A 25,731-nucleotide genomic window follows, 5' to 3' on the forward strand; every position below is an offset into this window, starting at 1 on the left:
TGAAGGTCAGCAGAGCTTCATCACATTCTTTAAGCTCTGGGGAAAATAAGTGCAAAGTGCACAGTCTAATTTGTCTTTAGTAAATAAACCCCATTATGTATTACCTATAATAATTTTTTGTGTGGCATAAGATAAAAATTGATCTATAGGTTTGTTTTCTCCAGTAGACATACTTACTGCACCACTGAGTGATATACACATATATCTCACATCTTAGATTCTTTATCTGTGATCTGTTTTTTTTTTTTTTAGTGGAAAACTGTTGGGATTGTTTTGACTAAGTTTTCGATAAAAACGTCACGAGATGTCTGAACAACATGATTAGTAAAATCCGATATGAGAAGAAAATAGGCTGTCTTGTCATGACTTGTACTTTGATCAGTAACACGCGCATATCACTCGTCTATTGTACAGCTAATCACTGAGTGAGTTTCTGTGTGCAACAGTATATTCCATGTGAGAGCTGAAAATCACAAAATATGTAGCACCCTCCTCTAGTTAGACTGCTATGCTAAATTTAGTTTTTGGATTCACTGAGTGGAGCAGTGATCCATTGGTTTTGTCTGTTCAGGGTTTCCAGGCTAGGTGTTTGAATTCTCTTACCAGCTTTTGGAGGAAGCTTTAAGAATATAGCGGAGGGAGAATCAAATAACCAGTATGAATATTTATTATGCTCCAGCCAGTCCCTGGAAGGAGGCATCCAGAAGGTGGCAGGGGAGGTGATAAATGTTTGAGAGGCCTCAGAAGAGGGTTCTTTCCTCTTCAGAGAGGGTTCCAGTCCTCCTGGGGCTGCTGCCCTTGAGACAAGAAATCGCAGGCTGGGTCTCAGCAGGAGCTGGGCTGAGGGTCTGGAAAAACTGTCAAGTTTTTATGGCTGTCTGAGTTCCTGCTAGAAAGATTCTCCCCTCTATTTGTCTTTTTGACCATCATCACTGAGACAAAGAGTGAGAGAAAATCCTTAAAGTTGTCACCAAAACAAAAAATGTAAGTAAATCTTCCAATAACACTGGTGACAGAAATTTAAGGTGGCCATGAATGGATCAAAATTCTGCAGGGACCAATCCGAATTTTGATCAGTGTGTGGCTGTCCCTATTCAACATAAGTCAATTGTTAGATGTCACATGAAATAGTTAAAATAACGTTTGGCGAGGGGGTTCCTCCATCCAACTTAATTGTGTGGATGGAGGAATCTGTGGCCAGCTTAACTCTCACTGCTGGTTGGGTCACTGGGACAGGAAGTAAAAAATAAATGTCCCTAACAGGACACAGCTAAAAATAAGCTGCCAGAGGTTTTAACACGTCCCTACTCTATCCAAAACAAAAAGAAATGTTTTGGCTTTCCATGCACTTTAATAAAGGGTTGCTTTCCAAACATTAACCTGAGCATGTGAACTATGCACAATGTATATAAATGTATACATAGGCAGACATGCAGCATGCAAAATAGTACAGCCACCACCCTGTACTATAAAGGGAATATTGATTAATAAAATACTCAAAGGGCATGTGTGGGTTAGCCATATAAAGGCATAATACCTTTATGCAGCTGAATAGCACAGCATGACTAAGCTGGCTTAAGAAAGGCCATTATGGTCTTATTGTGTTTATATAAAAGGTTAGACTGTGCTTTCAAGGGAAAAAATGAAATCCTAGTTGTTGTGTTACATTAGTTAGGGGCCTCTTTAAGCACCTTAGTCAAACTGTGTGAGAAACAGTAATTGCTTACTGTTTTCTGCAATGTTGGGATACGTTACATTATCGGAATATTTTACATACATAATTTGTTCAAATTTTGCTATAAATTAAACAAGTGCATCTGTAGCTTTGCGAAAATCATCTGAATATAATAGGGCAGCTAATCAACTTATATCAACCTTCTATTGAACTGAGCTTCAACAAGCAATAAAAGGAAAAATGTAGTGAATTTTTACTCCACCATCCCAACCTCTGATTGGACAGTGAACATATTCAAAACTTTTGCATTTATTGGGACTGCTATGCCTTTCAATTAGGAAACATTGCTTGTTCTGGTGGATCTCTGGAGAGCACCTGAGTATCAATCTTGCACACCACTTCAGAAAATATGTTTTTGGTGCAGAGATCTCGGTGCAAGACAGAGAGATTTTTCACTCACAATTTGATGCCCAAAAAGTACTAGTGGTTACATAATATTAAGGTGAAGACACTTCAAAAAGGCTCTCACTGATGTCTGTAGCTAGAGATACGTTGGAGCAATTCATTCTCAATTTCACAACAGAAACACTCCATAGGGCCTGCATGAACACAGCAGGAAGGGAGGGAGAGTCACTCCCCTGAACTATTATGTTTTCGGTGTGAATTTAATTTTACGCTATTGTTGTTTGTGTGTGCCCTATTTGAACATTACTGAGTGTCTGTGGCAACCACATTGTGCTTGATATTAGATGGAAGAATAGCCATTCCAAGCTCCTAATATTTTGTATTCTTCCATGTGTATGGTTATTGAACTTATGGGGTGCCAAAAAACTGGATGATTTAGATGTAGTTTTCTTGTGACAATATCGGTTATCAACTGAAATATAGAGGGTGCTTAGCAGAGTGCTTTAAAAGAAAATCAGGGGAAAATATATTGGCTCTATGTTGATTTTTTTTTTTTTTTAAATGCTACTCTCTGACCGACTGACCCAGAACAGAAAGGGAAGTCACAACTTCAGGTCAGTGAATCAAAAAGTACCAAAGACAACAGACAAACATAGGTCGTTACATTTTCTGAGGGAGGAAGCAAGGGCATTATCTGAATTATTTTCATTACTGATATCCATTACTGATGTAATGTAATAACATTGATGGGTCTGCCCTTACTCCTGGCTTACAGGCTAAGCCAGTGTATCAAAACTGTCTGCCCACTGGTATGTGGGGAGAATCATGAAACAGAACTTGGGCAGTTTTTCAGGACAGCTACCCTAACACTAACTAAATACCTAGCCAAACATTAACAGTCTCTAAAGCTCCAGGAGCCACAAAGCTTCTGAGAGACAGAGTTCTGGCTCTGCACACGTTTCTTCAGATCAGCTGCTTTGGAAGATGCAGAAACATCTCAGTTGCTCCAAAGAGGACAAAAGACACTTGAGTGATAATGTCACATTTAACAGACTGCATCAGTCAAAGGTGTAACTACAGATCATGTTCAGTCTTGTCCTGATTGTCCTTTTATCTTAGTCCAGTCTTGACTGTCAAAACTGTAATTAAGGGTTCACACTTAAACATGGCTTAATCTGGACAACTGAAATTTTTAAAGGTTCTGCTTCTTGAAAAACATTTGGTGATTATGATAGACTTCTTCAAACTGAACACAAATATAATTTCAGAATGATTGTATCTTGAGATCTATAAAATTAACGTTTAATGACAATGATATACAGTATTTAATTACATAATGTTTCCAATGCGCTGCATGACTTCAACTTGGCTAAAATGTATTATGCTGTTAATTTTCCTTTGTATTCAGTGTTCGGTACATCTCGCTGCAGTATCCAAAAACAGTCAGCCAGCTTCGATAGATTCCAGTTGCTCCATTACCGTTTTCCATCATGGCAATTTCCCTTGAAACCTTTCACCATGTTTGTTACTGACTGGTCCAAGTGTGAATGCCGAAAATTGATCTTCACCAACATGCTGCACTTCCATGGTTTTGTATGCTGTAAGAAGTTTGTCATGACAGATGAATGTAGTTCGATGCTCTGTATTTGCCATGAAAATTCTCAATGATATCCTTGAATGCTTTCCAGTCTAGTCTCTCTGGCCCCACTAACAGATTATCAAACTGCTCGTCAATGATGACGTATCTGATCTGCGGACCAACAATCTGTGGCCTTACTTTATCTTGGCATCATTTATTTTTGGAAACATCTGTCTTAAATAATGAAAATCTTTACCTTCCTTGTTCATTGCTTTCATAAAATGTGTCACTGATCTGAGTTTTATGTGAAACGGGCAAAAAGATCTTTATCAAGTCAACAAGTGGTTCATGTGTGTGACGTTTTTCTGTCTTGGAACCAAAATCTCTCAGGGGTAGCCATTTCTTTTTAATGTAATGCGACCAGTGGTGTATTTTGCTTTTGTGCTGCCCTAGGCAACACAAAAATCGGGCCCCCCCCCCCCAAATGAGAGAAAGAAAAAGAGAGAGGGAAAAAAAGAGAGAGAAAGAAAAAAAGAGAAAAAAAAGGAGAGAGAGAGAGGAAAAAAGAGAGATAGAAAAAAAGAGAAAGAGAGAGAGAGAAAAGAGGGAGAAAAAAAGAGAAAGAAGGAGAGAGAGAGAGAGAGAGAGAGAGAGAGAAAAGAGAGAAACTGCCTTCTGGAAGTCGTGGAGAAGGATGAGCTGCCAGGATGCATTCCTCCAGCCACAGCCTCTTCTTAAACTCCTGTCATAGGAGCTGTGCTGTGCCCGGATGTCTGCTCTTCGGCTCCTTGGTGATCTCGTTGCAGGTAGACCCAGAGGGAGGTGGGAGCATGGGGAGAAAAAAATCACCGATCATGCAGGGAGAGACGAGTGGAGGACAAGTGACAGCTGGACGACTGTCAGCGGAAGTGCGGCCCTAGGCAAACGCCTTGTTTGCCTCACAGTAAATACGCCCCTGAATGCGACAGTAGTTAGTATATCCAAGCTACATTCCAAACAGCTGGGCCACTAATTTTAGATCTTCACAGATATTCCAGTTGTACTTGATGTACTGGATATGCTTCAACAATGGTTTTATGTTTTCGTTGGTTTATTTCATTTGTGCAGCATAGCCAACGGGTATTGAAAATTGCATAAACAGAAAATTTCTATAAAATGGTATAGGATATGTTAAATTAAAAGTTATTTTTGTGACTAGCATCGAAAAATTTATAAGATACACCAAAGAGTGATCAGGAAGCAAAATCTTTCTTGTCCAGCATTACATGCTAAGCCAGTGTACCCAAAACTGACTCAGTACTGGCATCCAGGGAGAACCAGCACACAGGCCTATTTGACTATGCCACATTACAAGATATACCCAATACCAACTTTTGAATACTTTTACTAGAGCAGCTAATAGTGTTGGTAGTGTCGTAAGTCCACTTTAACACTGTGAGCTTTTACTGAATAAGGTTAGCTGTATTGATGGCTACCAGGCAAAAGACAAAAACAAAATATTTGTAGCAGGGTGGAGAGAGTTGAAGCTGGCCATACACTGTATGGTTTCTCCCGTTCAGCCCCATGGGGCAGAGCAAGAGTAATCTATTCATAGGGGAATAAAGGAATCTCCGCTGCCAGCTATTGCATTCTGACAGCCAGCACCTGCAGCTGTCAGAATATCCCAACAGTGGCTGCATCTTTTTCAGATCCAAAGATGTCAGGTGGGAAGGTGCCAACAGGGACATATACAACTCAAAATTTGCTCTGTGTGTGTAAGCTGTCTGTGCTTTCCTGTCCAGCTTGCTCCTGTTTCTTGTCGAGGTGTCACGAAGAAAGGAAGTAAGGAGGAGCCACTGCACACTTCACCTTGTAAAAATACTAATTCTCTGACTGCTAGTGGCTTCAGTACTTTCAAAGTCACTGACCTAGCAACACATTTGCCCATTAGGTTCTCTGACTTCTCTGATGCACACACCCGATGCAGGTGAGTGTCTCAAAAAATGGTTAAAAACAGTCATCCAGGTCAGCAGTAGTAGCCCCTCATTTATCTCAGCAGTTTTTGTTTTTCAAAATCAAATCAAATCTGAAATAAATCTTGGCTGCTAATTGTAACGTAGATTTATGTTACAAAGCAAGGCCTTTTGACGCACTAAACACTTCTGTTATGTTGCAACAGGCTTTTCAAGTCTACTAATATATAACTAGTTTAAACATTATCTCCCATCTTGCATTCTTTAGTATGCAGCTTGAGCATAAAGCTGGAAGTGAGTGATAACATACAGTGCATCCAGAAAGTATTCACAGCACTTACCTTCTGCCATATTTTGTTATGTTACAGCCTTATTCCAAAATGGAGATTAAATTAATTTTTCTCAACATTCTACAAACAATACCCCATAATGACAACTTGAAAGAAGTTTGTTTTGAAATCTTTGCAATTTATTAAAAATAAAAAAACAACATGTACATAAGTATTCACAGCCTTTGCCATGACACTCAAAATTGAGCTCTGGTGCATCCTGTTCCCACTGATCATCCTTGAGATGTTTCCACAACTTGATTGTAGGCCACCTGTGGGAAATTCAGCTGATTGGACATGATTAGGAAAGGCATAAACCTGTCTATATAAGGTCCCAGAGTTAACAGTGCATGTCAGAGCACAAACCAAGCCATGAAGTCCAACGAATTGTCCTTAGACCTCCGAGACAGGATTGTATCAAGGCACAGATCTGAGGAAGGGTACAGATACATTTCTGCATCATTGAAGGTCCCAATGAGCACAGTGACCTCCATCATTCGTAAATGAAAGAAGTTTTGAACCACCAAAAATCTTCCTAGAGTGGGCTGCCCGGCCAAAATGAGTGATCGAGGGAGAAGGGCCTTAGCCTGGGAGGTAACCAAGCACCCGATGGTCACTCTGAAAGAGCTCCAGCTTTTCTCTGTGGAGAGAGGAGAACCTTCCAGAAGAACAACCATCTCTGCAGCACTCTACCAATCAGACCAGTATGGTAGAGTGGCCAGATGGAAGTCACTCCTCAGTAAAAGGCAAATGGCAGCCTGCCTGGAGTTTGCCAAAAGGCACCTGAGAGTCTCTCAAACCATGAGAAATAAAACTCTCTGGTCTGATGAAACAAAGATTGAACTCTTTGGTCCGAATGCCAAGCGTCATGTCTGGAGGAAACCAGGCACCACTCACCACCTGGCCAATACCATCCCTACAGTGAAGCATGGTGGTGGTAGCATCATGCTGTGGGGATGATTTTCAGTGGTAGGAACTGGGAGACTAGTCAGGATCGAAGGAAAGATGAATGCAGCAATGTACAAAGAACATCCTTGATGAAAACCTGTTCCAGAGCGCTCTGGGCCTTAGATTGGGGCGACGGTTCATCTTTCAACTGGACAACGACCCTAAGCACACAGCCCACATAACAAAGGAGTGGCTACAGGGCAACTCTGTGAATGACCTGGAGTGGCCCAGCCATGCAGCAATGTACAAAGAACATCCTTGATGAATGCAGCAATGTACACAGAACATCCTTGATGAAAACCTGTTCCAGAGCGCTCTGGGCCTTAGATTGGGGAGACGGTTCATCTTTCAACTGGACAACGACCCTAAGCACACAGCCCACATAACAAAGGAGTGGCTACGAGGCAACTCTGTGAATGACCTGGAGTGGCCCAGCCAGAGCCCAGACTTTAACCCGATTGAACATCTCTGGAGAGATCTGAAAATGGCTGTGCACCGACGCTCCCCATCCAACCTGATGGAGCTTGAGAGGTACTGCAAAGAAGAATGGGAGAAATTGCCCAAAAATAGGTGTGCCAAGCTTGTAGCATCATACTCAAAACGACTTGAGGCTGTAATTGGTGCTAAAGGTGATTCAACAAAGTATTGAGCAAAGGCTGTGAATACTTGTGTACATGTGTTTTGTTTTTTTATTTTTAATAAATTTCAAAGATTTCAAAATGAACTTCTTTCACGTTGTCCTTATGGGGTATTGTTTGTAGAATGTTAAGGAAAAAAGGGAATTTAATCCATTTTATGATAAGGCTGTAACATAACAAAATGTGGCAAAAGTTAAGTGCTGTGAATACTTCCTGGATGCACTGTAACTAGTCACACACCAGAAATCAACTAATCACTACACATGCTATTATCACTTGGCCTATGACGTCATTCTGGGTGGAGGACAATGCAGGTTTTATCTGTTCCCAACTGGAATAGTCCACCAGCAGGCCATACTGAGAATCATTTATAAAGTAGAAAGCAGGCATAAAAGAATAGTAAATTGCAAAGACAGGAGGAGCTAGAATCATTAAAGAATAAGTTGATGTTAAAAAAAATAAAATAAATAATAATAATATAAGCACATTGTTTTGCCGGTAAAAAATGTGCACTTATTATTTTTTAACTTAGAGCCTAGAAAGCATTGCACTTGCAATCAGCAGATTGCGGGTGACATGCAAAACTCCTGCAGACCTGTCAGTGTATCTGCTCATACCTCGGCAAACAGTTAAAAACTGAGAGGATGAGAGAATGAACTACCACAGTGCTCAACAGCGTTGTGCTAGTTCTTTGAGAATCACAAGCCGGCAGCCGCAACAGCACCAGCTGCCATGGTAGCAAGGAATAGGGCAAGTATTCCTCTGCATTTTACTCCCCTAGATTAAACAATCATTAAATCATGCACGTACAGGAGGGCAACACAAGGAATTTGTTTTTTTTTTCCAAAGCTGCCCAGAGTTAAAAAATATGCACTTTACTCTTTACAAAGGGATGTGTAATTATCACTTCTAAACTACATAAGCTCTATCAGCCCACTATTGCTAATGCAGCTAAAAGCACTGGGTTCAATAGTGCTAGAAAATTAGATTAACATTTAATACCTCTGTAATTTCACCTCATTAGTGCAATTACCACATGACAGCTGACAGAATTTGATCCATCTACTGGAGATAGTAGCTAGAGTTTGCATTGTCAGACACGATCCTTCTTATCCTTGTGCTGTGTGAAGCTTTACACTGTCTAACAGAAAACCTATTTATTCTACAGAATGCAGTAAGATTGTGTATGTTAAGAAGCAAGGCAGCTACCACGATAGTAACACAGATCTTCTGACCCCCATCTCATGTCTAAGACTAACCTTAGTGTGGTTCTCTCATCATGGTCCTCACAGTAAGAAAGTGGAGGATTAACCTCAGAATCCCCTACAGATAAGTGGACACCAACGGTGGTTTATCTAAGTATGTAAACCTACAATTCAAATTTTGTACTGTGGTGGAGACTCATTACCTTTCCAAGCATGTAAATGCCCCACATTTATAAAGCAGTAAAACTTAAAATTATGCATAGCATGCCATCAGCAAAGATGTCAACGTATTTTACCACCTAGAGCACCCATTCTCAACCAGGGTTCCATGGAGCTCTGGGGTTCCTCTACAATTTGCTTTGAGAAGGTTCCTTCAGAGGTCAAATGGTTGATTGATCTCCTACCTAATCATTCCTGCATTTTTCTGGGTTCAAAAGCATTGAGCCTGCGGAATGACACCGGTGATCTTTTCAGATGCCTGTAAAGCCCCGTACACACGGGCCGAATACTGGGCCTGGTTCAACAGAAACTGCCCGTGTGTACAGCAGCCGGTTCGACACCAGACCGGTCTGGCTTCTTTCGAAGAGGCATGACCGATCAGCGCTTTCAGCCAATGGCTGAGATCGCTGACCGGTATGTTCTGGCGGGGAAGGGGGGGCATCCTGCTGTCAGTACACAATAACACAAGCAATGTTAGTACAGCGACCTGATGAAATAACAAGTAAAACTAGTGCACTGCCTACAAACTAATAAAGGTCAAAAACTAGCAATTACCCTTAGACTAAATAAATAACATAAAACAAGAGGCTGCTGCCAACACAGTCAGTGTTTCTATCACAGTGCATAACATTTCAACTTAAAATGTGTCGAGCTGCCCCTAAAAGCTATCAATCAAACTAAAACACATCCTCAGCAAATCATCTCGTGCAACAACACAAGCTTGTGAACGAAATATAATGTGCAAAGCGACCTGTAAGTTTTTTTTTTGTTCAGTTCACAGGGTTTAACGAAAAAAAAAAAACTGATAGTGTGTACAGGGCATTTGGATGGCAATCTGACCATCACTGAAAGGGGCATTCTTCCCTAACCACCACTATGAATGGTGAGGGGGGCATTCTTCCCATTGACCATGATAAATTAAATTTTAGAAGGGGCTCCCGGAGACCAGAAAATTATTAAAAAAATTCCTGTGGGGTAAAAAAGATTGAGAATGTAATAATAGGGTTTGCTGCAAATGCTAATGAAAGAATGGAGGCTATGGGCATTTAAATATTTGTAGCAGCAATACACAGCAGGATTAGCTGAGCAGTTGAGAAAATTGCTTTAAAAGACTTCAGTGCTTCTGCTGTGAACTTTGAGGATGAGGTATATGCAACTAAGGAGGTAAGTGAGGGGCCTACTTGAAAGGCTGTAAAGTGATTATTAAAAATATGTAAATACCTGAATGTCCATTGCCTGCTCAAAGGTTCATTTTAAATAAAATTTAACCTATTTAACTCCTTCTTCACTCTCCTCACCCATTTTTCAGCATTCTATTGCTACCTTCCCCCCTCTTCTCTCACAATTAGAAGTTTTTTTTTAATTGTGTTTTTTGGGGATCAAATCCTTATACTACCTGGATTCTTGCCTAGGTGAGAATGACGTGGTATACTTTCTTCACACATACTAGGAGGCCTTAAGGTGTTCCCCAGCTCATGTGCTGCGGTATCAGGGGACTAGCTGTCTCTTTTTGGTTCTTGCAGCCAGCCCCTGATGATGTGCAGCAGGATATATGTGTCATCAGGGGGGCGACTGCAAGAACATGGGGGATACAGCCAGCTTCCAATGATGTCAGAGAAGAAGATGGCGATGTAGGACCAAATGAGCAGCACAGGGTTGTGAGTATGATTTTTGTAGATAGCCCAGCAAAACGTAAGAAGGTAAGAAACATAAGAGGGGGTGGGGAATGGGAATGTGAAGTTCCTCTTTAACTTTTAGTTAATCCTAATTAGTTATTTTTAACCTTAACGGTTCATGTGTAAACTTTTTTTGACCATTTTGTGTGCTTGTTTCTGTAGAGTTGCAATTAAAAAAATAAACATTTAAAGCAGAACTCCAGGCAAAAACATCTTTGCATGTCCTCGTTGCTGATTTCCTACCTTCACTGAATCCATCTTCTGGTTCACTTAGCAGTTGCTATGAAATAGCCTATTCACTTTCAAGTCAAACCATTAACTCTCCTTGGTTTCCTGTTTGTAAGACCGGTGGCTGCTATGCCTCCTATTCTCCCAGCCACTGGTATTGGCACATCCCTTCTGTAGTTCTTTCTCCAGGAAACAGTGATGTAATTCAAATAAAAATAATAAAGCGAGCGCTTACTGGAAAAAATATTAAAATATAAAGCTGCTAGCATAAAGGAAAAACCTCTAAAATCCACAAAAATATAATATCAAAATGTAGCGCTACATTTTGATTATATAGTGATGTAATTCAGCCTCACATGCAGTGGTGGGTGGACCGAGACACTCAGACACATTTAACATGTACAGGCCTAGTGCACCCGCCCACATTCACTACAATTTCCTGTGGTTGATGGGAACTGTAGTTTCCTTTTACTGCAGAGAAAGAGAGGAGAGGATATGGTGTACTCCCTGCTGTTACACCTCCCCCTTGGCAGAGCAGATGCTGTTATCTTTTGAAATATGGATGTGAGGTCATGATAAATCAATTAGGCTTCGTTCACACCATACGTGCAAAAAACTGATGGAAAATGATGCACAGATTTAACTTGCAGAGACATCAATTTACATCAGTTTTCCTGCACACTGCAATGAGTTTTATACATGTTGCAGATTCTTGCGCAGAAAAAAATCTGCATGTGATATCAGTGTTGTGGTGTAAACAGGGCACATAAAGAACAATTGATTTAGTTGTGCCCTGAACGCGTGCAGAAAAACTGATGTCTCTGCACCATGGTGTGAACGAGCCCTTAGACTTTTCTCCTTAATGGAAAGGATTTTCAAAATTTGATTAACTGTTTAATGTTTTGAGTAGGGGGGTGGGGGTGATTTTTTTGCCTATCCCAGAGTAATTCTTTAAAAGCCTCTGTTTTATTTGTAATTAACATCATCGTGTTTGGACCAGATATGATTTTAAATGGTAAGTTTTCCCATTTCCCAAAAAAACAAAACAAAAAACAATCCTCAAAAAATGCTAATGCAAGTAAGAGAGGTCTGTAGAAAAAAGTTGAACGATGCCCTTGTTACAGGTGTAGGCCATTTATGTACCTCCTAAAGCCTGCCTTCATCACCCCCTACTGAGAGAACATTGCTAAGATACTCCCAGATGATTCAAACCCCCTCACATGTGCCCTCCTGGAGATAGTGGAACACACGTATGCCAGGGTGTGAGAACCCATGATGGTGGGGGAGAGTTGTGGCTGTCACTATCTTAGCAACGTCCCAGCAACAAGGCAGGACAGGATGAGGATATTGAGAGTTTTTCAGTCAGGCGTCAGTAGATCCATAAATGGCCTACACCTACAGTAAGGGTATTATCCAACTCTAATGAAAGCTGCACAGTTTGATTTATCTACAGGCACTGCAAAAGTAGTTTTTTTTACAAAGGTGAACTAACCCTTTAAGCACCTTCGTAAAAGGGAATTTTGTCAAAAGTATGTCGTCAGTTTAATGATGAAGGGGGAAGATGTGCTGGGCAAGGTTTACTTTACTGAGATATCATGCTCTCCTTATATCAATATTGTACCGCGCTCCAATATATACAACTGTGAGTGATATTACAATTTTAAAGTGATATTATAAATAACCAAGTGTATCACCAATAATTCAGTAATAATCTAAATCTATTATATTTAAATCCATAATTAATATAAATATATAAGTAAATTATAATGAATTGTAAAGGAATCGATTAATATTTTTGAATAAAAAATTTTGGTGCAGAAAATTAATAAAAAATTATGGTGAAATGTAAAGGAATCAATTAATATTTTTGAATAAAAAATATGGTGCAAAAAATTAATAAAAAATGTAAATATATAAGTAGAAAAATAAAAATAAAATAAAAATGAGAATGACAGTTCAGTTCATACGAATTGAGATGGTGTTGTAGTTCAGTCTAATCTGTGTGATAGATCAGTGTTCACGGCGTGAACCTTTCTCTCCTTTCTCCTCTCCTCTCTCCTCAACACAGCCTTCTCAATAGGACTTTCTCCACTGGCTGCTTGGCTTATTCCTCCATATACGATACATACAGAGAAGGGAAAAGAAACATAGTGTCTTATCCGGGATAACAGTTGTTTATTAAGCTTCTGATCTCCCACTCACATGGTATAATTAAAAGTAGAGCTTTGTATAAAATGTGTCCAGATCCTACTACAAACAGCCTTGCAGGTGTGTTTGTCTTCACTGAATATACTCGCCGTTCCTCTGTGGATGCGTGATGATGTCACCGCCCCTCCCCTACGCGTTACGCTACAGGGACTTGTAGCTTCCTCTGGGGGATGTAGTTGTCTCCTTGTACTTGTCCATATGATAATGTAGATCACATGACATGTATGGGAAAGTGTCACTTTGCTGGTCATCAGCAGCTTCCCTGTATGGCTCTGCATGGAGAAGGATTCAGTTACGGGGCTTGCCATAAATTATTGCTTGAATGGCCCATTGCATTAAAACATCTATCCTACTTTCTAACTTTCCAGCATAGTATGCCTAAATTCTATGCAGCCAGACTACTCCCAAATGGACTTAGACCAAACATGCTATCATAGAGGCTTTGGAAATTTAGAGAGGACAAGATAAGATTTTGCAATCATTAAACACTGTACATAAGGCTGCTGAATATTAAATTAAATCTATTGCTAAAATCAAAGTGCCCATGTATCTGATGTGTCTACTTTGTACCAATTACTTGGGCAGTGTTGTTGTAACTAATGGCTGGTGGAAGCCCTCTTTAAATGGACACGTTACATGTACTCTCCTTGTACGTGTTTTGTAAAAGTTAAAAAAAACCTCTTCAATAAAATCAAAGTACCCAAACAACTATCCCAGCAAAAGAAAACAATACTTTCCTATCCTGCTGCCTGTGCCACTAAACAGCAGAGAAATTGCTTAAGTCTCTGCAAAAACTGACTCTCCAGGGAGTGTCAATCTTCTGGCCCTCTGCTGCATTCAGTGGTTTCTCCCACCAGCCCCTATGTTGTCATGGTAATAACATATGAGTTGGAAGGAGGAACCACTGAGCTCAGCGAGGGACCACAAATCCGGTTTCTGAAAAAACTACAGTAAACATTTCTCTGCACCAAAGCAGTGTATGGCAGAACAGACAGCAGGAGGGGTGAGTGTCATCTCCTTTTGTAGAGACAGTTGCTTGGACACTTTGAGTTTAGGGACAGAGTCATTTAAAGGGTTAGTTCACCTTTCTATATAGCAAAAAAGTCCACAAGCCTCTAATCACCCCCAGCACTGTTCACATTTTAGAAAGCTGCCTGTATCCCTTTGCATACCTTTATGTCCTGCACAGCCTGTCTGCAAAAAGCTCTAGGTGGTCAACGCCTCTCTGTCCATGCTAATCGGCAGGATGGGCTGAACATTAGAAGTGCGCCCCAGGGCACATATTTCTAATGTTCGGCCCATCCTGCTTTTTATGCAGGACAGATGAAGGGGGTCGACCACCTACAGCTTTTTTGCACACATCCTCTACAGAGAACAAAAGTATACAATAAGAAAGAGGCAGCTTTTTAAAATCAGAACTGTATTGGAACATGCTGGAGGTAATGGAATGTATGAAGGATTTTTTGGAAAAAAAAGGTGAACTAACCTTTTAAATTTTCAATCAAAGAAACACTTTATGGAACTATATTCAGTGTGTAAGAAAATTTTAAAGTACAAAACAATGATTAGTAATCCCAGGATGACAACAAGAGATGTAAATAATCCATTTGCTTTTAACGCCCAGGGGGAAGGAAAGTTTCATGTCATGCATTTTAAGTCTTAACATACTTTACATCATCACTCATATAAACTAGATGACAGCTGTGAGGAGTTAATGTATAAAATTGTCCTGGAATGTAAAGTAAATATCCAGCAGAGTATGAATAAATCAGTCTTCAGTTTGTGAGAGGTCTGCTTTGTGTGTGAAAGTTCCATATCTCAGGTTTTAAAGTGAACCTGTAGTCATGGCAGAGACAACAAAGTATCAAAACTTACAGTACATCTACTGTATAATTCAAGTCAGCCTTATATTCTCAACAATGACATGAGTTGCCCCCAGCATAAACATGTACAAATAGTAACTGACATTTTAGGTCATTAGTAGTAAAAAAAAAAAAAAAAAAAAAAGAAAGTGGGTTTAAATAATCTTTTTATGTTACGCACACCCTTAGCATTGAAGTCTCCAACAATACTCTTTGCAAGGATTAAGGGCCCTGATTTCTCCGGTTATGTTGTATGAGAAGCTCCTACCCTTCAGATGTACTCTCAAACAATCTGACGTTATTATTCTTACCTATATCATGTGCAGCGCTGTAAACTCATGAAACATAAATATCTTATATCACACTTGAATATATAAAGTGCAAAATAAAATAGCTGCTAGCACTTAAGGTATCAGTAACTGTCCCAATGTAAACGTATATCATAAACGTGCAGCACTGTAAACTCAAGAAACGTAAATATCTTATATCATACTCGAATATATAAAGTGCAAACAAGTGCATGAATAGTGCAATCAAATAAATAAAAGAATCACTGAGAGTCCGTGACAGCCACAAATATTATAGAACCGGATATCATATGTACTCTCCAGCGCCTCAGCATATGCACAGCCAAAAGGGAAGCCAAGGGTACCAGGACAGCGACAACCAAAGGAAATGCTTCGGGGTGCAGCCCTCCTCAGATGGGGAAATCAGCCACTGGATAGAGAGAAAACAGGTGGCGCACACACCTAGTGCATTATCCAAGGTTTATTGTAGGAGTGAAAGAATAATAAAAACATACTCACAGACGAAGCATGTATCTAAAAAGCATAGAAAAAAGACAATGGCCACAACGGCAGGCAAGGTGTTCTCACTGTCAGTGCGGTCAAATGGCTGATGCGTTTCGGGGACAAATCCCTTTCCTCAGAGCTGATGACCAACCTCTGATGCTGGTGTATGATGAATGGAAAGTAAGAGCCTTGCTGTTGATGTTCAGGCATCAACAGCAAGGCTCTTACTTTCCATTCATCATACACCAGCATCAGAGGTTGGTCATCAGCTCTGAGGAAAGGGATTTGTCCCCGAAACGCGTCAGCCATTTGACCGCACTGACAGTGAGAACACCTTGCCTGCCGTTGTGGCCATTGTCATTTTTCTATGCTTTTTAGATACATGCTTCGTCTGTGAGTATGTTTTTATTATTCTTTCACTCCTACAATAAACCTTGGATAATGCACTAGGTGTGTGCGCCACCTGTTTTCTCTCTAACAAATATTATAGAGCAGGCAGTGAAAACTGCTAATGTCCTTTATCCAAGTGTGCAAGTGCAAACGTGCGGTTATTGATGAAGAGGATCCACCGCCTCAGATGGATGTATACTCACCAGACTGCAAGTAAATCAGCGCATCTGTTTATATCACACATCACAGCTCCAGATTTACTCCTGCAGCTCCCTCCCTTCATTTATCCGTAATTAATTTATTTACATTGCTGTACCTCAAACAGACGTATTACGCTCCATAACACTTACACTTCCAATTCTTGGACACGTGAAATGGATCTAAGGCTTCCATAGATGCTGTTCATATTCGATATCACACACTTCACACTTCCCTGACAGATAATCCTGCTCAACGGTCAAAAGACAATATATCTCCCAACTCATTTCTTATTTGTGGTACATTTCCTAGATTGTAATATTATGTTGACTAAATGTTTTACAACGTTATGTTTTGTATTGCCTGTTATGCTTTGACCCGTCTGCGACGTGGGCCGACATACAGTAATCTGTCCGATTTTGGATTTACGTCTGTATATGTATTGTTATGCCTGCTTTCTTCTAATAAAAATCTTTTTTGGAAAAAAAAAACATTTATTTACATAATTTTACATCTAATTTTTTAGAACTTGCTTTTTATACTCTTTTTGTGTGAATTTATGAATATATAAATTATTACCTATACCCTACAGTACTAACGAGTACTAGGTATAACACTAACTATAAGATCTCATTATAGGCACTCGCTTATATTTCTTGATATATTATTCTTACCTGCTAATCTTTTTTAGAAATGCTTCCCCCCACCTCATTTCCGGTGCAATTAAGTGAATTGTGCCCTACTTTGGAATCCTCTCTTCACCTAATCATGGACACCCCCTCTTGTTCCACCCCCCCCCTTTTTTTTTCTTCCACTCTTTTCTCTAACCAATCCCTGTGCCCTCCCCTTCCCCCCTTCATTTTTCCCCCCTGGTTCCATATTTAGACGATTGAGCATGATTTGGTTATTCAAATGTATACATACAGCATTTGGGGCAAGATAATGTCTTAAAGAGAATATGCATGTCCTATTGATTTATATTCATCTACATCTCCATAAAATTCTTTGAAAAAAAATGATCATTTTATAACAATTCTTCAAAAGCCTGTCCATTGCCTATACAGTTTGTGCTAAAGGGGTCCTTCTTTTTCATCTCAGCAAGTTGTGAGGGGTGCTCAGAATGTTAGTGACAATCACACCATGGTTTCGGGCACTGCTCCTTTTCTTAGAGCAGGGGTCTCCAAAGTTTCTAAACAAAAGGCTAGTTTACTGTTTTTCAAACTTTAGAGGGGCTGGACTGTGGCCAGCGGGAGAAATTCATATTTCCTTGATTGTGGGTCACTAATGTATATGAATGCCTCCAAGACCTGGGGAAGGGGACATACAAGGACATAAGAATGGCTTTACCTTAAAGCCTGGTACACACGATGGGAATATCGGAGGAATGATTGCCCTGTTTTGCATGCTGGTCTCACATTGAAAACTAGTAAGTTACTAGAGCTCTGAAAAATCTTGTAAGACAGAATACAACTTCCTGTGATGATGTAATATATTGTATTGTAATGTATTCTTTCATTTCTGAGCATACGTGGTCTTGGTCACTCGATTTTTAAGGACGAATACTTTACAGATTAAATGACAATCGTATGTTCTGTTATCTTATAAGAAAAATTTTTGAACTTGTCCTTTTTTATTTTTTTCATGCTAATCTTCTCTGTATCGTTTCAATTTTAGTATATGTGCTGCCGAAGCAAGCATGGTCTTGTCCTTTTGAATAATTTAGCATGAACTGTCGAAAATCGTCTCTTGAGAGCTGTATACTAATGATCATATTACGAAAAATGTTTTTTTAAAGTTGCATATGATTGGTCAAATGCTACCAAACTAGTAATGTATATACTACAGCTAAAACTTGGAATAGTTAACTAACAGAACTGCAATAAGCATATGTCTGCCCCTGATCATATGCCAAGCCGGAAACGGACAGGGACCCTTGGGAGAGCAACTATTTTCTACCTGTTGCTAAGTATTCGTGTTACATTTTCCAATATTATAAAAAAAATGTATCGGTATCTGTCATTACTCACAATAATCATTTTGGGTTAAAAAATTACTTAGCACCCCTGTGGCCAGTAGGAGGAAGTATAGTGCCCATCATTGGTATTAGTGGTAGTGGGAGGAATAGTGCCCTATAGTTGGTGGCAGGAATGGTGCCCCAACATTGGTGTCTGTGGAAAGAATAGTGTTTCATCATTGGAGTCAATGGAAGAAATAGTTTCCCCATCACTGGTGTCAATGGGAGGAATGGTGCCCCATCATTGGAGTCAGTGATAGGAATTATGGCCCACCATTAGTGTTAGTGGGAGGAATAGCGTCCCAAGGGCTGGATAAAGGCAAGCAGAGGGTCGCATCCAGCCTGCCAAGCACAGTTTGGAGACCACTGTCTTAGAGAACAAGTAGACTGTAAAACTCAACAATATCTCCAGTCCCTTCTGAATGCACTTCTCATAAAGCTCACAAAATGGCAGCCTTGACTATGTGTAAGCCAAGAACACATCTATGATGCTGATAAGAACAGGAAGTTTTAGATGCTAAATGCATAATTGCCAACATCTGAAAAAATCTTTCAAGGGACACTTCTTTTTTTTTTTTTTTTTTTACTGTGTGTTAAGCAAACCATTGTAGGATCAGAATGTTTTTTAATTGGGGCTGACACATTCATTAAAAATGGGTGTGTGTCTGTAAGAGGCATATCATTAGCCTATTGTACAAATCATTTTAAAATTCTATACATACAGCTAGAATTGTCATAATAAGAACATAAACACATTTTTGCACCCCTCTGCACCTACAAATCCTAAATTTAGCTACAAATAGGGACTAATCAGCAAATTTTGATGGCCTAGAAATCTGCTGGCTTAGGCACTGGTCCACGATTACCATTTAGGTCAGCACTGTCCTAAACACATGGGTAATGGTATGCAGTATCTCTACAGGATCTGACTGCTGAGGTGATCACATTGCTCAGCAATCACTTGAGCCTTTACATTATCTAGTGGAAAAATGGATTGTGTGATCAGAAAACTATCCAGCAATGAATACCTTCAGGGGAATGAAAAGAGCAATGTTCTTATACTTTGCCTTTGATTGGGATATGCTCACATTGTGCTTACCAATGGTCCGTGTAATTGTGATGCACTCGGTTTTAGAACATGATGTTCTCTCCAAGGGACCACTGGCATAGATAACTTTAAGGATGAAAAAGCAGTTCTACACCCAGGTTGCATCCAATGGTACTCTCAGCAACCACAAAGCCTGGTAAAAGTGAGGTAACCAGCTGAATATTGTGAACTTTGGGTGGTAGTGATGTCACGACGGAGGTTTTCTACTGGCGCTAGATCATAAAGTGACTGTCGCGGTGGAAAAGAAATGCATATTTGATAGTTACAGCATAGGCATCCCTGGTTATGCCAAACACTGATCCCGGGACACGGTTTGGGACAGAGATGTCCTCGAATGTGTGCCTTCTTCTTTATAAGGTAACGTTGCTTACGATTGTTCAAATGCTACCAACTAGTCCTGTATATACTACTGCTAAAACGTATAATAGTTTGTCCTCTAATAGAACTGCGATAAGCATTTGTCTACCCCTGATCATCTGCCAAGCCGAAAATGAGCATCTATATGCTACCTGTAGCCAAATATTCTTGTTATATTTTCTATTATTATTACATTTGTTATCTTTATCTGTATTTGTCATTACTTAATTAAATGTTATACCTACCAGTGTTTGTGTGAGCTGTCTTTGCACGTCTCGGAAACACCAAAAACAGAAAACTATCACGTAACCGCGACAAAACAGTAATCATTGTGGGTAAAAAAAATTACTTAGCACCTCTGTGGTCAGTAGGATGAGGAATAGTGCCCCATCATTCGTATCAGTGGTATTGCAAAATGAAACACATGTTTGATAGTTATATTATATGTGGCCCTGGGTATGCCAAACACTGTAATCCCGGGACACGGCTTGGGACAAAAGGAGTAAAAAGCAAGACTGTCCCAGAAAATCCAGGACAGTTGTATGTAAAGTATGTAAATGCAGCTCCCATAAAACATACAGAATAACTGCTTTGACTGTGTAGGTAAATGATGCACCGCTGCTTGTGATAGTAACTGGAAATAGTAGATGTAACAAAAATCTGCTTTTATCGACATGCTCATTCAACACATCAGTGGATGAGGAATAGTGCCCCATCATTGGTATCAGTGGCAGTGGAAGATGAAATGCATGTTTGATACTCACAGTATTGGCAGCTCTGGGTATGCCAAACACTATGATCCTGGGACAAAGCTTGGGACAAAAGGAGTAAAAAGCAAGACCGTCCCAGAAATTCCAGGACAGTTGCAAGTATGTAAATGCAGTTCTCATAAAACATACAAAATTGCTGACTTGATTGTGCGTAGGCCAATAATGCACCTCTGCTGGTGCTAGTAACTGGAAGTAGTAGATGTAACATAGTGTAAATCTACTTTTATAGGCATGTTCATTCAACACGCCAGTGGAAAATTGGAATTGTAAAACTAACAAAGTCTTCATGTGCCCTGCTGAAGTATGGCAATGTATACAGAAACATGGCAAGGATTAACAGTGAGCGTAGGAATCCAGGAAATATATGCACGCAAAACGCATACTTCTTACAGAACAAAATAAGGAAAGAAGATCCAGCTTGGAAGGCGATACAGTAACAGTTGAAGATTCAAGAGTAAACACCTTGACATTTAAATATTCCAAAAATCATATAAAAAGAAAGTTATACAAATCTTCTGCAATAGTTTACAGCACTATATATGGTCTATATATCAGGAGATACAAATTTAGATCATTTACTATTGTGTTCATATGTTATGCAGCACTTTACAAATAGCACTGATCCATTCACTTTACATCCTGCATCTCTGAGAGCTTACAATATACTAAAGTCTGACAAGAACAAACGTATGAGGAACAACTGGGAGATGTAGAACAAAAAATATCCAAAGGAAAAAACGCATGGGCAGTTAAAGCTGAATTCCAGGTATCACAATTTTTACATAGTTAACATCAGTCATGCTTGGACCAATGTAAGTTTACATGTGCCATACCTATGGAATCCAAGTGGAAGCTGGATATCACTGTAGTAGTCACTACTATAGTGACCTCCTCTTGGTAATGAGCTGCGCAGCTGCCATGCTGCATTGTGAACGCAGAAGGTTGTTCACTTGGCATGGGTGCCATTCATGAACACTTTGCATTTTCTCAATAAAAGCAAAGCATTCAATGAATGTTGCCTGTGATGCGCGAGCAACCTCCTGTGTTCATTAAGTAGCAGGCCAGCTGTTTGGCATGGGACCTGGAAGCTAGTGGAGATCACTGTAGTAGCAGTGCCTTCTACAGTGATTTCCAGCTTCCATGGGGATCCTGCAGATATGGCACATACATATTTACATTGGTCAGAGGTGGACCAATGTTAACTATGTAGAAATTGACTCAGAAATCTGCTTCAGACTCAAATCATAAACTGCTTTACTTTCTTTTACATCTGTCCTTCTTTTGGGTCTAATGTACAATAAGCGCTCCCTCTTTCTCTCTCTATCTCTCTCCCTCTTTCCCTCTTTCTCTCCCTCTCTCTCTCTTTCCCCCTCTCTCTCCCTTTCCCTCTCTCTCTCCCTCTCTCTCTCTTTCCCCCTCTCTCTCCCTTTCCCTCTCTCTCTCCCTCTCTCTTTCTTTCCCACACACAAATATATATATATATATATATATATATATATATATATATATATAAAATATAGCCCTCAGGAAGGGAGTTAATCCCCCAAAACACGTCAGCTAATGCTGTCATCCTGTCTCCAGTTGGAGGTGGAGAATGGACATTTTGATTGTGTGCTTTGTGCATCTACATTCCTTTAGCTCACTTGTCTTGTGAGTATATTTTCTTATACCCTTTAACCTCCCTAGCGGTATTCCCGAGTTTAGCTAATAAACGAATATTACATAGTAAAACATTACTGTTTCAAACCATTTCACATATATTTTGTCCCTACTGCTTTGTCCGGCGCCCTGCCTGCATTTTGACTGTTCTTTCTGCCTGGAAACTTCAAAAAGTCCATGGCGTCCAAAAAGCATCGCTTTAGGTCAAAAGCGGTTTTAGACCAGCTAGAGAACAGCGATAGTAAATCAGAACCACTTGAGTTGAATTGAATGATAATGATTCGTGGGGAAATTCGTCATCAGACACTGAAAATGATTTTGCGACTTTGCTCAGCGATGCGCGAAGTTGGCGCTCTATTTTAAATTTCAGTGTTTTTGGTTTGATTATATTATTGAATTAAATGTATTATTATTATATTATTATTTTTTATGATTATTTATTATATGATAATTTATGATTTAGTGTTTCAATTTTTATCCTACCCGGAATGTTTACTAGACTCTTGTTCGGACAGATTTCAGTGAGTTATTCCTAAAAATTACAGGCCTACAATAAAAAAAATACATATTTCCATGCAAAAAAAATGTACCGCTTTGAGCGCAGAAATATGGACATAATCATACTGCTAGGGAGGTTAATAAACTGTTGAGGATAATGTGCTACGTGTTTACGTCCTCTTTGCCGTTTGTGATATATATATATATATATATACACACAGACACACACATTTTAAAGTATTCGATGTTTGTCACAGCCAGGTTGTAAAATACTCCCCACAATTCTGAGTTGATATATCGTACAAAGAACATAATCATGAAATGCAGAGGGGAAAGGATCAGATTCCATGTCCCCTGTCCATTCTAACTTGGTCGCTCAATCACAGCACTTCAAGAAACTTCATTACATGTGATTGAAAGCACCCAATTACATTTTTCGACAAATATTTTTACATCAGGGATTCCTTATTAATGCCTAGCATTATTCTGCCACTCATTATGAGATTATCAGAAAAAAAAGAAAACCTAAGTTTGTGTTAGCTTGTCACAACACAGAATGCAAGCTCAAAGCAAACCGCAGGAACAACAAGCTATTGGAATAGCAGTTTACCAGTGACTGTGATTAATTTTGATGTTAAGCTGGCATCAAACATCATTGCTCAATATCGGACCAGAGTCCTTCCAATATATCCCTACAAGCATGCATGCAGAATATACGTGTATGTGTTGTTGGAAACACTCACCACAGCAGATTTTGTGCCCTAATCCAGCACAGGATGACCTCAGACCAATTGACTGCAAATTAACGTTTTAAAATAAAAGGCATAGTCCAACACTGGCAAACAGAAAAAAAAAGGAAATGTAGCCATAGCCCTGCTCCAGGATAATTTGTGTTTTGGGGCTCCCGGGCAACTCTGCCAAGTGTGAGAGTACAATAAAGCTGGACTTCACTCTCTCACTCAACACTGGCTATTTTTAATCTTTATGTTGCTAGTATTAGTAAATAGATAGGAAATTATATCATATTTACTTGTTATAAAGTTTTTTTTATATTTCTTCATTATTTCCTGGTTTCCATGCCTAGGCAAATGATGTCATACACCCCAGAAGTCTTCAGGAAGGGAGGTGGGGTTTTCTCAGCTAAGCACACCCTCCTGCCTGCATGCCTGAACTAAGGGTAGATGGATTTCAGGAAGTAAATGCTGCAGAATCATCTGCCTTTACTTAAGATGGCCACAGCCAGAAATCTTAGGGGGCATTTTTCAACGTGGTTTCTCAGCAAAATAAAGCATGGAGACATGGGTGGATGAGGGTGTTTGCTTTGGATATTAAAAATGAATTCAATAATGTATGTGGTACTCAGATTCACTGTAGTTCCACTTTAAAGTGTATGTCCATTGAAAACTGTTTTTCTTCATTCTGGATAGAGTGGGGAGGGATTAGAACCCCTGTCAAATTTTTATCCAGGGCTCCGCGAGAGATTTACACTCACGTGCTATCTTGTGGACAGTTTTACCAAATAGAATAGGATAGAAACTCTTCAATATGAACACAAAAAAATGCTTTTCAGACTTTTATTTCTGTCTGTGTCTCTGTTACAGATTTTCCATTGCTTGCTGTTTATTGAAATTGTTTTCCTCAGAGCAGGAAGTGAGCCTAAATCTCTCTAAGGGAGAGCTGGATGGCAGAAAAACCTGGGAGTTCTAATTCTTCCTCACTCTATCAAAAACTAGAAAAAAAAGCCTATTTTCTTGGTGCACCTCAAAGTGATTGTAAACCTCAGACATGAAATATGAATAAAGCATATCCTTCTATAGCGTGCAATTGTTTTAGTCCAGAGCACTAAGTGCTCTGCTGTCTCATTCCTCTGCTATGAGCATCAGATACTACTGAGGAGTTTTTCTGACACCAAGAAAAAGGGTGACAGGGAAAGGAGCTCTAGCAGATTGACAGCCTTAGCTCTGTTTCTGTGTGCTGTGTGAAGGGGGGGGGGGTCCCTTCCCTTCAATAAGCAATCAGAGCTTTCCTCATTGATGTAGCTTCAGCCCACCACCCCCTGTTTTTCAGAGCTGAGAGAACCTATGTAAATTCAGCACTTTGCATGGATGTAGGGGGCAGACTGCTGAAGATAAACAGGTACAACTTATGTAGGAGGATTTGTTTCATCTCTGTGTGTCACCTGAGGCCAGTCACTGGTATATGTAAGGGTTTACAACCACTTTAAGGCACCTATAGATACTTGCTTTGAAAGCCCAACTCTGGGCTGGAAGGTAATAAAAAACCCTTGCAGTGCCCCCCCCCCCCCCCCGCAAGAGTTAAATGCTCGTTATGTCTAGGGGGAGATGAGAGGCTGCATTACTTACCTTACCCCTATTCTGGCATCCAGCGCTCCAAGCCATGAGCCTTCAGAATCATCATGTACAATGCAAGACTATTAAAGTATATGTAAACCCTCACCTTGTAAAACAACCTAATCTGTTTAAAATAAAAGTGAAAGGCAAAAGATCTGTGTATAGATATAAAAAAAATATAAATACCTTTGTTTTTTTTTTCTTTTTTGTAAGTGATCAGATAACCTCTGTTCTCAGCTGCATAAGGAGCTCAGAGAGCTGGAGGAAGAGAAACAGCAGCACACTGGTCTTCCAGGTGAATGGCTGTCGGGGGGGTAGAAATGTCAGCACTTAACTGAACATTGGAGAAGAGCAGACTGAGTGCCCAGCACAGCCATAAACCTGACCATACTGTGCTCTCAGGCCTAGTGTGGCCAGTTTTTAAAAGGAAAGCAGAGGGACTGGCAAGGGACTGGCAGGTACATATACAGTGCTGTCAATTTACACAGCGCTTTACATATATATTGTACATCAGCCCCTAACCCTCAAGGGGCATCCAATCTAAGGTCCCTAACTTACATTCATACATACACATACTAGGGCCAATTTAGACAGGATCCAATTCACCTACCAGCATGTCTTTGGAGTGTGGAAGGAGACCGGAGTACCAGGAGGAAACCCACACAGGGAGA

At 39.9% G+C, this 25,731-nt stretch overlaps 1 protein-coding gene and 1 pseudogene across 1 annotated transcript in view; both read right to left on the minus strand.

Annotated features, from left to right (window-relative positions):
* Window positions 1-25,731, minus strand: part of FREM2 (FRAS1 related extracellular matrix 2) — a 281,323-nt gene that overhangs the window by 201,939 nt on the left and 53,653 nt on the right. The gene's annotated exons all lie outside the window — the stretch shown is intronic.
* On the minus strand, window positions 17,911-18,001 carry LOC149451223 (U6 spliceosomal RNA; annotated as a pseudogene).

This window comes from Staurois parvus, unplaced genomic scaffold, assembly GCF_062004578.1.
Source record: "Staurois parvus isolate SC_StPar_1 unplaced genomic scaffold, SC_StPar_1.0 ptg000544l, whole genome shotgun sequence".
NCBI classification, from domain to species: domain Eukaryota; kingdom Metazoa; phylum Chordata; class Amphibia; order Anura; family Ranidae; genus Staurois; species Staurois parvus.